Genomic DNA, 16,386 nt, shown 5'->3' with positions numbered 1-16,386 from the left:
TCAGTTTCAACCTCAAAACGCAAAAAGGAAGAAAATCAAATGGGATAGAATAAATTTACACTGTGCTTTTAAAGACTTGACACATTCACTTGTAAAAACACTCCTTTAACAAATAGAAAAATGGTTCCCCGGTGAAATAACGGTTGTTATGGTATAATACATAGTTTAATCAAATGAAAAATAAGGGCAAGTGTAGACAAATACTGAAGACAAACTTCTTTGTGCAAATATTCTTGGAAATCACCCTGGAGAGTACCTCCCCGAACATAAATATTTCAGCTGTGTTTACACAAAGGTGTTATCCATTGAAGTTAACGGGAGTCAGGTTCTCGTACGTTTCTGGCTAGTAAAAGGTCTTTTAATGATTGCCAAAGCCTCATAGAAAGGTCTATATGATTTCTTGTCTCAATTATTTTAAACAGGAATTCCTATTTCCATGTTCTGCTTTTCTGCTGATTAATTTTGAAACACAGATTCCTAAGAATGAGGAGATGATCACTGTTTCCGTTGTAAACTATCAGTTACCCTATTTTCTTTTGCAAACATGCTTTGCGACTATTGTTTGAGCATCTGCCTGTTAACAGGAGATGAGCTCTTGTCTGTCATGCTTCGGCGGTGTCTGTGTAGGCGTTTCATCGTGGGAGGGCTCCTGTCTGTCGTGGGCAGCCCATGAGTAAATTGTGCTTATTCCAAGTCTCCTGTTTAAGCCTGATGGTTTGTTTATCAAACTGACTTTTGGGGGCTGTCAAAAAGCAAAAATAATTTGTAGTTAAAAACAATTCAAATTTCTTGTTGCAATAGAGAACACGTGTTATGAAGCAGCAGCTGAAGCGGTTTTGGCACCCCGGGAGGCCCTGTGCTCACGCTGCATGCTTCGCCCATTAGCTCACTGGCCTGCAGGTGCGGCTGATGAACCTCAGCCTGCGAGGCCAGCGCCACTCGTGCCTTAAAGTGATATGAATCACACCGGCATTTCTTTCCACCAGAGTTGTAGAGTAAGCTGCTTTGGTTAGAAGGTGAAATCCGGCCTGGAGATGCAAGACTTAAAGGGCGCCATTACTTTAATGATTAACAGAGCTGCGGCAGTGGATGGAGTCATCTAGGAGAAAGGGGGAACAGTTCTTATCGGCTGTCTAAAGTGCAGGCCCTTTTAAACACTTTTATATTTTTATTATTTTCTACATTAGTCCTCATGTGCCACATAGTGATTTAACATTTATATAATTTAACAGTGGTCACCCCCGTAACTCCAATGGTCACCTGACACCATACATAGTTTTTACAATACTACTTAATGTATTTCCCGCACTATGCTCTACGTCCCCATGACTGTTTTGTAACTGACAGTTCATACCTCCTAATCCTCTCCTCCTTCACCCAGCCCCCCAACCCCCCCCCCCATCTGGCAACCATCAAAATGTTCTCTGTATCTGAGTGTATTTCTGTTTTGCTTTATTTTTTAGATTCCACACACAAGTGAAATCATAACATTTGTCTTTGTCTGACTTCACTTGGCATAAGACCCTCTGGGTCTATCCATGTTATTGTAGATGGCAAGATTTCATTCTTTTATTTCAAATTCTTTTGTCTCTTGTTATAGCCTTTATTTTAATGTTACTTTAGTATAAGTATTGCTACCCTAGTTTTTTTTTTTTCTTTTCCATTTTCATGAAATATCTTTTTCCATCTCTTTACTTTCAGTCTGTGTGTGTCTTTTGATCTGAAGTGAGTCTCTTGTAGGCAGCAAATTTAAGGGTTTTGTTTTCTTATCCATTCACCCACCATATGTCTTTTGATTGGAGCATTTAATTCATTTACATTTAAAGTAATTATTTATAGGTATGTAGTTATTCTTGTTTTGTTATTCACATTTTTCATTTTTTTTCCCCCTTCTTAAATCCCTTTAACAGTTCTTATAATACTGGTTTGGTGGAGATGAACTCCTTTAGCTTTTTCTTGCCTGGGGAGTTCTTTATCTGTCCTTCAATTCTAAATGACGGCTTTGCTGGGTAGAGACTTCTTGGTTGTAAGTCCTTGCTTTTCATCACTTTGACTATTTCATGCCAATCCTTTCTGGCCTGCAAAGTCTTTGTTGAGAAATCAGCTGATAGTCTTATGGGAGCTCCCTTGTAGGTAACTAACTGCCTTTCTCTTACTGCTTTTAAGATTCTCTCTTTGTCTTTAACCTTTGGCATTTTAATTTTGTCTTGGTGTGGACCTCCTTGGGTTTATCATGTTTGCAACTCTGCACTTCCTGGGCTTGTATGTCTATTTCCTTTATCAGGTTAGGGAAGTTTTCTGACGTAATTTCTTCAAATAGGTTTTCAACTCCTTGCTCTCTCTGTCCTTCTGGTACCCTATGATGAGAATGTTGATATGCTTGATGTTGTCCCAGAGCTCCCTTAAACTGTTCTCATTTTATTGGATTCTTTTTTCTTTTCACTATTCCGATTGTGTGTTTTCTACCACCTTATCTTCCAAGCTCCAGCACTGCTGGTGGCCGCTCCCGACCCGCCTTTGTTGTCAGGCAGTGAGTGTCTTGGCTCAGCTCAGCCACCCAAACGGGGCCTCGGCCGCAGCTGCTTGCTCTGGGGATCATGACAGCGAAGTGCACATCTAGACGTCAGTCAATCACGTGCGACACCGGCCGGCATGTTGGTGCAGCGCTGCCCGAGCGAGCGTGTGCCGAGTCCGGCTCACACTGTGGGCTGCGAAAGGGGCTTCTGGTGACCGTGTGGACCTCTCGAGTGTCACAGTGCTCCCTTACCCAACCCGACCCCAGCCCCTGGGCATGGGGCCCTCCCTGTCACAACGGGGCCTGCTTCTAGGACCTGCTTCTGTTATGGCGGAAGTGTGGGCACCTTTCCCAGTGGCTCAGTTACTTCTGGGACTCAGAGAAGCAGGGCCCAGAGATCAGAACACAGAGATGAGAACAACATGTCCAGTTCATGCTGACAATGCGATGTTATCTCCAGGTCATTAGAAGTAGCTGACACGGGCCAGAGCACTTTCCATCGATCATCACGTTTAACCCTGACAGCGCTGGGCACTCTTATGCCCATAGGTGAGGTTGCTGAGGCAAAGAAGGGTGACTTGCCAGAGTCAGTCACATAATTAGTGCATGGCAAAGTTAGGATTCAAACCCAAGCCTGTGATTTTCATCATGTGGCTGTAAATTTTTGTCCCTAGTTTTTCAAATGTAATACAGTCAATAAATATTTCATCAATAAGTGAATGAGTAAGGAGTGAATGAGACATTTCCCAGGTGTCGAATCCTTGACTGAGGCATGTCTTGCACGAGTCGAGCTTGGGAAGTATACAGTTTATCTTCATCTTTCCCTTAGTTAAGTATTGACAGAAGACTTTCTGAAGAATTACAGGTATATTTTGTGCAATTTTGAGTTTAGAATAGAAATAGAAAGACTGACTTAAAAGATTAAGAGGGGAAATGATTCTGTATATAAAGGATAATGTGAAAAAAAACATAATGAAGGAAATAGAGAAAAATAGAGTTAAACATCCCTTTGATTGAATTGAAAGTGACTCATGAGGACGGAAAGAGACCGAGTACCTATCGTCTGGGTAGGTTATTTAGATGAGTGCCGAAAGCGATAGGGTCATCTAAACCCAGGGGATGATGGTGTCATCGTTGGATGTTTTTTATTATTTGGCCACAGCCCTTCACTCTCATCAGGATGTAGAGAGAGACCAGAGTCGGGAGGTGGGGACAGGAGGCTTCGCTCACGGCCATCTGGATAAGTGACAGTGGACGTGTGGGGGCGGAGGCATTTGAGGACCTCTCCTCAGTGGACAGGAGTCTTCGGTGTGAGAGACTCCCACACAATTCGTTTCTTTCCTGACTGCTAAGCTTCTCTTTTTTATCTTACTGTTCTTCCTTTCATTATGTCAGAAGTCAGTATTTTTTTCCCAATAAGTATGAGGCCTAAGAAATTTTAAGTATTAATATTGTTAAGTCTTGATTATGTCACCTAGGGAATAGTAATACAGAATGTCTAAAATCCTTTATTTTTAACTTCAAAATTGCATTCAACGTTTGAAGTACTCAGGGTAGATAATTTTTCTCATTTTGCTAACCTTTATAGTAAAGTAGATTTATATCCTCATAAAACATGTAATGGGCAATGAAGACGTAGTCTGAGGAGGAGTTTCAGAAATATCAGGTTTTCAGGGGAATACCAGATAGAGATTTAAAACTTCCCCTGAGAAATACCTAAGAATTACATGCCTCACAGTAATATAAATGTAAAATAATATTTAGAAATATTTAGGAACCCTATCCTATTAATAGCTACTTTCCAAATCTAAATTCTACTGGATAACTTTGATTCCAGAAAATAAATTAGGCACAAAAAATGTAAAATGACAAAAGTTGAAACTGCGCAGTGTTGGGGACAGTAGCCGTGGCGGCGAGCGTGGAGGCAGCAGGGGCTGACGAGGTTAACGGCAGACGCGTGGAAAGCAGCTCGGTGATCCGACACTAAAGTCCTCACATAGGTCACTAGCCACCCTTAGGAGACTTTTTAGCTGTGTACAGTTCTCTAACTTCTGAAATTTTGATAATGGATATGTGTTGTTTAGAAAAATAAATTAAAACTAATAAAATCTTGAATACTAAGCCATTGCTTGATAATACGTCCTTAAATTAAGGTGGCTTATCTGAGCTATGTAAATATTGAATGACTATTTAAGGAAGTGGTTCGAAAACCATAAGGTACTCTATTTTTTATTAAGGACTCAGATGTTCTCGACACTAAATAAAAATTATACTGAAAAGTTAAGGGAAAGAACGGCATGACCCCCTTTCAGCAGTGTAACCCTCACGCCGCCTCCGCGGCCTCCCTCCAGCCTGCTGCCCTCACCCCACGGACGCCCTGCGAAGCCGGCAGGGGCGCCACGGGGAGAGCTCAGTCACCCAGCACAGGGCAAGGTTTCCGAACACCCCCTTTTCATGCCTCTTTCTCTCTCCAGGATTCCACTCTTCGTGGAGGCTCGTACCCACCTAGTGTCGCTCTCTCCCAGAAAAGCCCCTTCAGCTTTGCCAGCAAAATTCCTGCCACTTCTTTCTCCCCTTTAAGTAAAAGTTCCAAATGTGCGTGCACACCACTGTTAGCCAGACAAACACAGCACGAAACAGCACCAAGCCAAGCCCACAGTTACCCCTCTGTGCGGTCTGAGGAAGCTCAGTTCACTGCACATTTAATTTATAAATAACAAAGTCGCCCAAACTAAGGAGGAAATCGAAGCACCCCAGCACTTCCCGCCCTGAGACCGCAGAACTTAAAGCGAACTCGCTGTGCTGTTCTAAGCGCAAACGAGATGCTGCAAGGTAACGCCGCCATGAAAGTGCTGCGCCGATGCCATCGAGCGCTGTTTCGGGTCTCGCTATCCCCGTCCGCCCGTGTAGCTCAGGTGTCCTGAGGTATCCGAAGGGCCTTGTAAATACGGATCTTCGCCAACCACTGTACGTCATATTCAAAGATTAGAAAAAACCAAAATAGCTGTAAAGGGAGAGCTGATTAAATGGTGCGGTACTTCTATGACAGGAATATGTAATAATAAGTATGACAATAAGTGAGCTTTTGAGCACCTGCTGGGTACCAAGGGCGACTCTGGGTGCTTTGTTCACGCGTTAAGTGGCCCCGTCGTCCTAGCGCCGCTGCGAGGGAGCTGGAGACCAGGGAGGCCATCGGAGCCCAGTGTCAGAACCAAGGGGCGATGGGATCGGGTTTGGACGGGGCGGCTGGGTCCTTGGTGTCCACACTTATCGCACGTCTGCTTGGCTGTCAGGATGGACAAGCAGGCTCCACATGTGGTGGAAAGGAGTGCTCCCCACGATGCTATGGGGTGCGGCATGGGCGCCCTGTCTGAAGAGAAGGGAGGAAGGAGGCGGGGTCCCGGGAGAAAGCGCAATGCGCGTGCATGAACCGCTCCGGACAGGCGCGCGGGAGGCGATAGCCACGGGTCTGACCGGGAGGGGCTCTGGGACCTGAACAGTCTACACCATAGACATCTCTGTGGCTTTAGATTTCTGTGCCGCATACATCGCCAGTTTAAAAAGCACATAGATTTAAATGCATCGTAAAGCCCTCCTCATGAACTGTCCAAGGCGCATCACAGCGACCTTGCTGTGCGCCTGGCATCCACCTGCGCTGCTGCGGTCCGCGGTCACAGGCTCGCGCTGCGTGTCAGGCGCCCCCGCCACAGGCCGCCACCCGCCGTGGCCCGCAGCCAGGCACTGGGCGGCAGCTGCTCCCCAGCGCCCAGGCCCCGGCCTGAGCCGGCAGGCGAAGCTGGCCACAGAGCGCAGAGTGGAAGGGGCCACCCAGTGACAGGCACGTGGAAGTCGTCGAATATTTTTTTGAATGAATAAGAGCAAAAAGGGAAAAAAGAAAAAAAGCTGAATAGATTGACGTGCCCCATGTCTGTAGCAGTGAGACCAAATTTTCACCTGCATTTAGTAAATTGGCTCTGTATCCAAAACAAAGCTCCCTGAACGAACTGAGCAAGAGCCAGTAGCGTAAAAGTCATCGATCGTACGAGAAGTTCCATTTAACTTGTCTTCGCCCCCAGAAGTGGGCGGGTGGATGTGAGTATGACTTGTACATCATGACTCGTACCATTTATCCGGTACGTAAAATCTTTGAAAATGATGAAAGTAAAACACACTGTTCTACTTAGGATTGCAGTTTTAAATATGGATGTGTGGGACCTGACATCAAGACAGAGGTTTTTGAGGTTGGGGTTTTCAGACCAGTTTGACTGCCAGACAAGGCAGAGCTCTGTGGCTCTTCAACACTCCAGGGGACCAAAAATACAGCCTGTGTCCTGACAGCATTTATGTGTTTGAAGGTGTTAGCGCCCAAATTAAGTTCCTGGTCTTGATGAGAAGACAGTTTAAGAAATCAAGAAGACATTCTGTTTTGAAACACAGAAGAACACACCGCGAGGGGCGTCGTTCCCGACTCCCCATCCTCCCTGGGAGCGTCGTGCCCAGCGTGGCCACGGCGCTTGCCGCGCGCCCTCTGGACCGCGCTGGGCTGGCGGCTGGCAGCGCTCAGTGGACGTGAGTGGAAGCCGCACGTGGGGCGTCTGAGCAGGTTTTCAGAGCCGCCACGGAGCGCCGCCATCTCTCCCTCCCTTCTGCGCTCAGCAGGGCTTGGAGCAGACTCTGAGCTCGTCCGAGCTGCTTGGTGTCCCGGTGAGAAGGGCGTCTTCGTGGACCTGTGTGTTACTGCCACGTAGCCTGAGGGAAGCTGACCGACACAGCCCTGCCGGCTGCAAGAGAATTTTCATGACAAGAAGGAAGGTAGTGAAGCATGAAGTCCCATTCACACATCCTCGCCCTCCGGGCTGGGCGAGTGGGTGTCCTGTGGGGGAGTCGCTTCCTGGTGCGGCATGCCCAGGTCAGGGTGAGCGCCCTTGGTCTCTGGACTTGCACAGAGGGACGTTTGGAGCTCAGGTCTTGTTTGGCCGGCCACAGGACACGGTCAGCGGAGCCGCTGTGACAGCGTTGGAACCCATGGGCCCGTGTGGGGAAGTAGATGCTTTCAGCAGAAGGCTGGTGGCCGTGGGAGGTTCACAGACACTCGGGAGCATCCTGGGTATCACGGGGGGCGCCCGCTCTTGGGAAGCGGGTGGGACCCGGCTGAGGAACCAGCAAGAACGTGTGTGAAGCACCGGATAATAACCAGCTTCAGCCATGTGCGTCGTGCCAGCCTGGGCTGCTGCGGTCATGCAGGGGACGTGGCGAATGAGCACGGCTGTGTCCAGTGAAGCTTCAGCCGCAGAAACGGGGCTGGCCGTATCTGGCCTGTAGGCCATACTTAGCTGAGCCTTGATTTAACAGAAGAGAAACCGGAACTCTGTCTCACCAACACGACACTCAGAAATCCAGTGTTAGCTAGAGAGAGGTGCTTACACCACCTCATCCAGAGAACCTTGAAATGACCTTGCTCACTCAAGAAGCCATCAAAACCATGTTACCCTGGGAAACTGGAACGTTTCATGATAAACCCTAGGTCCTCAAACACAATGAAAGGCCCAGATGCCTTGATGTGGGTCAAGTGCGGACTTGCTTCAGCGTTTGAGGACCGGGAAGACAGGACACACAGTGGCAAGCGCAAGTACAGGTTCTGAGAGTGTGGGAAGCACAGACGTCACGAAGCAAGTGCCAACAGGAAGTCACTAGGTGTTCTAGATGTGGGTCGTCAGAGGAACATCAGCTCTCGGCACACGCAGCGGGGGAGGTCTGAGCCGCTTGAGGAAAGGAGCCCTGGAACAGGGCATGCCTTGCCGTATCTGCTTCTTTTCTTGGGAGGAAAAAATAATGTGTGTTCCATTTCTTTGCCAAACAAGAAATGAATTTAAGTATGATACTCTTTACCTGAAGTCCAAAACATTGAAATACAAGTTTCTTGGGAGTTCTGATCATTAATGTTTTTGGAATCAGGGCGACAGCATTCTCCATGGCTTCTTCAGGAAGAACGCGGTTCCCGTGAGGATCAGCAGGGTGTCTCTGAGACCGAGGATGAGCGGGGGAGTTTTTAGCTCCTGAGACCGCAGAAATGCGGGCTCCGTGCCTTCACACGTACCTCACAGCACAGCGGGGCGGTCACCGTCATGCAGCAAGAAATGCGGGCCGTTCGGGTCCTGCCCGCGGTGCCACCCGCCCGGCTGGCCCAGGCTCTGCAGACCCAGAGCCACACTCACGGTCCCTCGTGTTCTCACTGGGCCTGGGCATCTCCCACTGACCAGAGGCCCTCGTTCAATTTAGGGGACGTGTTTGAGTTGTATGTAGATGACAAGTAACAAGACCTACCTAGGTCATTTTAGTTTTTGAATATCAATCAGGATATGCTTTTCCTGATTTATGTTATAACCAAACCAAACACTTTAGTTGTTTCAGAGGAAATGCAGGTATCTCAGGAGGAAAAAAGTTATTTGCTGATGGCATGTTTTTTTGCCTGAGGTTTTATGTTAAAAATAATTTCGCCAGAAGCATAGGAATAAAACCTTCATTCTGCTGCCATTTTTGTGTTCTTAATTTGTAATGTTACATCTTTGTTAGGAGAGCCTTCGAGTAGAACAAAAATAAACTTTGTATCGTGGGAGATAATACAATAAATTTGAATATATTAAGAAAAGCTGTGACCCAAGGTTACATAATTCAAGTGAAATTATATTCAAATTAATGGTGGGTCTATAAAAATGAGAGCACTTCATAGCATACAATATGCTGGTATCTAATGTATAGTTAACTAGTGAGGCAATGGGCTTCTTTATATTTAAGATTAGATCTGTCATTCAGGAATGTGAAGTCCAGTTGTCACAGTGCTCCAGGGAGAAAATCGGGGCCATGTGGAGTCAATTGGGAACCAAGGAGATGGAGGTCTACTTGCTGCTCGTGGGTTTACCACCCACTGTGTGACCTTCCGCAGGTCGAGCACCCTCTCTGAGCTTCATTCTCGTCTGTAAAATGGGAAGAAAAACATCTACCTCATAAAGTAGACATAAGAGTTAAACAAGGGCAGCAAGCTCCCAGTGCACGCAGAAAATGTCAGTTCCAATCACTTTATGAAATCAGGTGGCGTTCCTGAACCTTGGACAGAAATGTGGTTTCTATTTTCCTATAAAGATTTTAAGTGTTAGGTAGCCCATTTTTATATCAAAAAATATGTAGAGAAGAAAAGTTATATTCAATAAATAAAATTTCATTCGTAATTCAAGTCCTGCCATTGTGATGCTAACATGCATTGCATTTGAGTCACCAGATATTTAACTCAGATTAGTTTGTGTTTTTACCTTGTCTTTAAAGGTTAATTTTTCATAATGTTTTGTGTATGCATTCTGGAAGCAAAAAGTTCCTCATCTTGAATCCTGCAGCATAACCCAATCCAAGCACACTGTTGTTTTTTTAAACTTTGATTATTTTTTAATTATGTAAGTACTGTGTTTGCTGTGGGATTAGAGAGTACAGATTTAAAAAAAAAAAAAACTATTCATAAGTCCATGAATCAGAGATAACCATTGATTATATTTGGTATAGAGTCATTGAAACATTTTAAAATCCATGTTTATACCTATATAATATTGAATATTGTAACTACATGTCACAAAAGTAAATAACCATCTCTCTTAGTCAAATAGACTTCTATAAGATATTTGCTGCATCATATTTAGTTGTTTGCGTGGGTTATAATTTAGGTAAATCCCTTTATATATGCCAAGTAATTTCAAATTATACTTGAAAAACATGAACACCATTCATATTGAGAGTTCACATGTTTTAAAAGACTGAAAACTAAAGCTATAGCTATGAAATGTGCTATATCTCTATTCTGTTAGTCTCTAATAAATATTAACATAATGGCAATTTGTTAATTCTTGAAACTTTGCCCTTCACAGTATCTGTTCACTTCATGTGAAACCAGAATTCTGTCATTCATAAAGTATTTCCTGGGTGCCTTTTTTTCCCCACCCTAATTTATCTCTATTTTTAATTTGGAAGATCTAGTTCATTTACCTTTAGTATGATTATCAATACATTGAGTTTTAAGAAAATTATCTTATTGTTCTCTATTTGTCCCGTTTTGAGATACTATTATTCCTTTCTCATCTTCTTTTTAACAAATATTTTTTTCTGTATTCTATTTTTCTCCTTTGAATTTTTATCTATAGCTCTTTTTTTAGTATTTATGACAATTATATAGTATTTTTCTATAATCCGAGAACCTTCTAAATAATATTTGGATTTATACCCTTCCTATACTTTGTACTATTATAGTAATGCCATATATTTTACCTTAGATATGCTATAAACCCTGAAATGTGTCATTATTACTTGTACTTTAAGCAGTCCATGTTTGTGTCTGGATGACCTGTGCCTCTGTTCCATTATCCGTTGTTTTCCTTGGTTTCAATCACTTAGTTTTGTCTCTATGTGCCCGATCTTTTAAATTCAGTGCCAGTTGTTGTGTTTGAAAAATTGTAGAGGTTATTTGATGCCTAAGAGAGTTATCTTCCTCCCTAGTAAGATTTTAGTTTCTGGCAGGTAGCTTTAGACAAAAGTGACTCGGGGGTCAAGGCGATTCAAGCTGTGCTGTGTGCGGTCCTGTGGGGGCTCTTTCCGGTTACCCTTCTCCTCAGGTGCTGTCCTTGGGGACCCCACCTGAGCCTGGGGCTTTGCCAAGGCCCTCCCCTCCTTGGCAGGCCCTGCACTTCCAATTTTTATCCTCTTAAACTCACAAGTCATTTGAAAGCCCAGCTCTGAACTACCTCTGGTAGAATTAACTAATGTCCCTGGAGCTGAAAATGGCCTATATTTCAGGCTTGTCTTTCTGGATTTTCTTCTCCTGGTTTTTGGTCCACAAATTCATCTCTGTCTCTGTAGCTCTCCAATGCACTCACATTTTTAAAAACAATATTTCGTCCAGCCTTTGTTCATATGCCTCCCTAGGGTTATACCTATAATTATTTTGATGCCTTCCTAGGCTTTCAGTAATACTAGTTCTGAAAATTTTTTACAGTGTGCAATATAATACATTTATAAAAGCCCATGTGAAATATAGGTACGACTTACTGTGATGCGAGTATACAGTGTGACTGCCACGGAGATTGTGGCTTTTCCTTCTAAGTGACGTCATCCCACACGCGAGTCCCCCGGTCTCCCACGGCGCGTGGCCCAGCGGGGTGTGACAGCGTGTCACAGTGACAGAGAAACGAGAGTTTGTAAGCAATGCTTACATAGAAATAGTAACTTTATCTCAGGAAATGTATCACAGTGTCGAGTGTACATTCGTCATAGCTGAGGCAAAATAAGAATCTCCTGAAGCGAGTTCACAGACCAAGGTTTAAAGTAAATGCACATCATGGGTAATTCAGAGAAGTGGGAGATTCATTATGTTGTTCACATACAACACTTTTTCGACTGAAATTGGGATAAAAAAGTTTGAATGTCAAAAAAGTAGGGCATTTCAATTCAGGAGAAATAATTCAATATCATTCATGAATTTCATGTGTTTTAAAAGTCACTTTCTCTTGCAAAGTGGTGTAAGCATAGAAAAGATAAAATGGTGAGAACGTCTCACAAAAGAATAAACGGCACAAGGTTCTTCAGTACCAAAGGACCGGCTCGTGGTAGAACAAGAAGGCGGGGAGGAAGGCCGAGGACAGGCGGCCGCAGTCCGGGGCGACCTTCCAGAGCGCTCTGTCCCGTTGTTAACGGTGCATTGTTTCTGCTGAGAAATGTTCCACAGATTAAAGAACGTTCTTGATGTTCCCGATTACTTCTCTAATGCTTTCAGCAGCATGCAGATGGCCAAGATAGTGAGAGGGTCACCTCGTTTCTTTCACTGAAAATTATGCAGTGCCCATGAAATTTCCCCAAAGGTAAATGAAAAGCTATTCCCGCCCTCGGCATGAGTTGTAGCCCAGCGCGGCACATTCGGGAAATGTGTAACTAGCAAGAGGCTGTCACATAAAGCAGTGAGTGGCTCTCGGTGTCCACCATGACGTGCTGTGTAAATGCAGAGGAGAGACGCCCCCTCCCCCAGCCCAGCTCTCAGGCGTTGTCTTTATGAGTTAATTATGAATGTGAACAGGAAAGGTGGGAAGGAAGTAACTAGAGACATAAACCAGAGGAGAATGCATACCTCAGAAGAGGACCGAGATGAGGCCAGCTCCACACACAGCCTCTCTCCTCGGAGGCACGTTGATCCCACTGGGACGTGCTAACGTCGACGTGAGGCCAGCCCATGCGAGCGGAGTATGTTTAGGTTTTGAGGGGTGATGCTTCTCCAAATGACATATTGGAAGCTTCCCTTTCCTACCCCAAATCATAGAGCAAATACATTGTCCCTTCCTTACGTACCGAGGGGAGTCATTTCTCATTTAGGCAAAAAGCGATATTATCTGCTAACATCGTCTGAAAACACCTGCTCATAACATGCTGTTATTCAGAATCGGCCTGAGCGGTCAGGGTGAGGGAGAAACTCAAAGCAGCAGTAGTTATGAGTGATTCACAGAGGAGTGTGGAAAGGCGTCCTACATAACCAGTCACCCCCTTTTCTGTCGTGAAACGGAATACAGATCCCCAGCTAAACTTTGCTTGATAACTGGGTGTCGCCGTTGTGACCGCGTGTGTCGGAACACGCCGTGGCCCTGGTGTCACACGCAGATGCTCACGCCGTGGGACATCGCGGCTCGCAGGCAGCTGCCTCCTCACATCTAGCTAAGAAGCAGACGTCACTTTAATGATTGTGGATTTCTAAGATATTTGAGAAGGAACAGTGTGCTCATAGGGTACTTATTTTTTAAAGCGTATACACAGAACATACTGGGAGCCAACACGCCAAGATATTATGGGGACTAAATCTAGAAGGTGGCAATTATTATATTTTTGTAATTTTTATACTTTTAGTTTTTCCTCCTAGAAAAATTACTTGTTCTTTTAAAAGAAAAATTCCCCTATGTCAGCGATGAAAGCAGAGTGAACAAGACATTTACAGTGTTGTGGCCACGGGATGACATACTGTGCGCCAAATGCAGAAACTCTTACTTTTCCCCATCTTCTTTTTTACCTCCTTTCCCTTTTCCTTCGCACCTATTCAGTCATTGATTCAAAAGATTTTGCTGAGCATCTACCGTGTTCACTCTCTGGGCTGTAAGATTTTAATGGTGACCCGGAGCACGGGCGCCTGTCCTGCTGCTGAGCAGGGACAACGGTGTTTGCACCAGTGGACAGATAGTCATGAGTCATTACACACTCCGAAAAAAACGTGGGGCGACAGCCGTGACCCCACCCTGGGAGCAAGGGCGCCAAACAGCGCAGGCCGCAGGACGAAGCAGGCTCCGGAAAGAGCCGGAAACACAAACTGCTGAGCAAGATCTGAGCTTCTCTCCCTGGGCTGGACACAGAGCTGCCGCTTCTGCACGTGAAGGGGCTGGTTTTGAAGGCCGTCGTTCGGAAGTGAGAGTGACCTTTTATTCTGATTAGTGAGTCTAGACTTCAATGTCTTGTCGTCTTAGGCCACCACGTCACCTCTTTCAATAACCTTTTCCACTCAGTTTTATTTTCTCTCTGTGTGTGAAAATCACTCTGTGTGTGAAAATCACAGTTTTATTTTCTCTCTGTGTGTGAAAATCCTTATATCTCGACAACTAGATCTCTAGTATTTTTTAAAATTCTAGGATACGAACTCTAGAATATTAAACAACTATGAACAGCTAGCTACTTTTTTTTTTTTTTCTATCCTGGAAAGATACTGGTTTATCTTTGTCTGAATTAAAATCTCTTCCTGTCTTGAGTGTGCAGACAGCAAGCAATATTTACTACTTTATAGGAATTTAGAAGTTCAAAAATGAGGGGGTGGGTTAGGGTAAGTTAAGAAGGGCAGATATTGTTTTCATTTGACGGGTGAAGTAAGGTGAGTGAGAAGCTGAGTTTGTAAAGATTATGTAATACGTGGTGGTAGAGGCGATATTCAAACCCAGGTTTTTTTTCAAATTCCAAATCCTTGGTTGTTCTGTAGTGTACCTGAATATTTAGGATAGCATTAATATTGTATTTTAGGTTTATATAGATTTATGTAAGAATATGTTATTTTCAGTCTGTCTCCAAAGTTAATTTTTGACCAGCTTTTCCAATGTTCTCTTTCTGCCGCATTAAGCTTGCTTTATCGGATCATAAACTTTTAGTTCGCTGACTTAAGTTTTTAGACTTGAGATGCAAATAGATATTCGAATCATAAATGGGATGAATGGAGTTTCTGAATACCATTAAGATCCTCCCCACCGATGCGAGACATTTCTCAGCAGCTGCACTGCGTTTAGGCCAGAAGGGGGCAGAAGAGCTGCAGACAATGGACTCTTCCTTACAGGGCCGCACGGGAAGCCAGTAAGTGCGATTCATAGTTCTGTCTTTCTCCTGATGAAAGCAAACATTCCTTTCCCTGTGAAACTTTCTCCTTCCTTTGAAATTACAGAATGACTGCAGAAAAACAACACAAACATAAGAAAGTAAAAGGAACAGCACTCGAATGTTAACCACCCCGAGAGGACGACTACTAATGTGAGCGGCACCGGGAGGGCCCGTGCGTGCTCGGAGGGCTGGGTGTCACGGCCCTGGGGCTGGGTCTGCGTGGAGGGACAGGGGCCATGCCTGGAAGGGCGGGATTCGCCTCTGGAAGACCGAGATCAGTCCCGAAAGTGCTGAGTGTTGGACCCGTGTGTGTAACCGCACTCCAGGCTTGGAGGTGGACAGTGCACATGCGTGTAGAGCCCCACGTCCAGGTCGAGGACACCAGGTGCCATTCTTGCTGGATGACATTTCACTTGTGGAGTGACAGGCCCCATAGATGGAGGACCAGGTCCCCGCTGCAGACTGAGATTCCGTGTGGAGAGCCAGGGCCTGGGCTGGGAGACCAGCTCCATGTGTCAGCGACGACGCGGAGGGCGTTAGGTGCAGGGTTCGGGCATGAGAGGCGGCGGCACACAGGGCTCCCTGTGCAGGCCTGGGCCGGGGCCGCGTGAGCCGGGAAGCCCTCGCAGCGAGACGGGCTACTCGCCGTCGGGGGACGGCGGGGCCGGGGAACCCCAGGGGAGCGGAGGCTGGCGCGGGGCGCGTGTCTCAGTGGTGTCTCAGGGCCGGAAGCGCCAAGGGCAGCAGCTTGGCGCCTTGCGCCGCCAGGCTCCGCCCTGTCAAGGACTGGCAGACGCCGTGTGGGGTTCGCAGGTTGCGCGAAGCAGGCGGGTGGTCAGCGGCTGGCGTTCTGCTCTGGGGCTCTTTTTAAATAATTGGATTTGTAAAAATTTAATCGTGACGCTAGTGCTAGTGGGCTTCTGAGATGAGAGTTCTCAGCCGCATGAAGAAAGAAACACCTCGGGCATCAATACCTCGAGGCCATATTTACGCAACGCAGCATCTATAACTGAAACGCGGCCCGGTGTGCAGATGACCAGCTGCTGCGCTCGTCGGACCGTGTGCCGTGACTGAAGAATGGGGTTCTGGGCGTGGAGCGCCAGGCTCCGGGCCTGCGATGCCAGGATCCAAGCTCCGTGACTCCAGTGCCCGGTGCCACGGCTCAGGGCCTGACGGGAGGCTGCGCTGTGTCTCGTGCCGGAGTCCGTGCTCGTGGGTCCGTGTTCCATCCTTGCGTTTGAGATTGCGCGTTGGAATGCCAGGTCCTTGTTTGTAGTGCCAGTTCTCATGCCTAGAGATGCAAACTACACAAGCAAGTGTCGGGTTCCGCGTTTACAGTGTGGAGATAAAAGGTCTTACGGTGCCGTGGTCTGCTTAGGCCGCCATGAAAAAATACCATAGATTGGGTGGCTTAAACTGAACTTGCCGGCACCTTGACCTTGGACTTC

The 16,386-nt window shown here is 45.9% G+C and overlaps 1 protein-coding gene across 2 annotated transcripts in view; it reads left to right on the top strand.

The window, feature by feature from the left end:
• The window catches only part of NECAB1 (N-terminal EF-hand calcium binding protein 1), a 77,677-nt gene that overhangs the window by 6,809 nt on the left and 54,482 nt on the right, over positions 1–16,386 (top strand). The window lies entirely within an intron of this gene.

The sequence above is a fragment of the Rousettus aegyptiacus genome, unplaced genomic scaffold, assembly GCF_014176215.1.
Source record: "Rousettus aegyptiacus isolate mRouAeg1 unplaced genomic scaffold, mRouAeg1.p scaffold_m13_p_15, whole genome shotgun sequence".
Lineage (NCBI taxonomy): Eukaryota > Metazoa > Chordata > Mammalia > Chiroptera > Pteropodidae > Rousettus > Rousettus aegyptiacus.
Note: the sequence above shows the minus strand (reverse complement) of the source record. Positions and strands in the feature narration are given on the sequence as shown.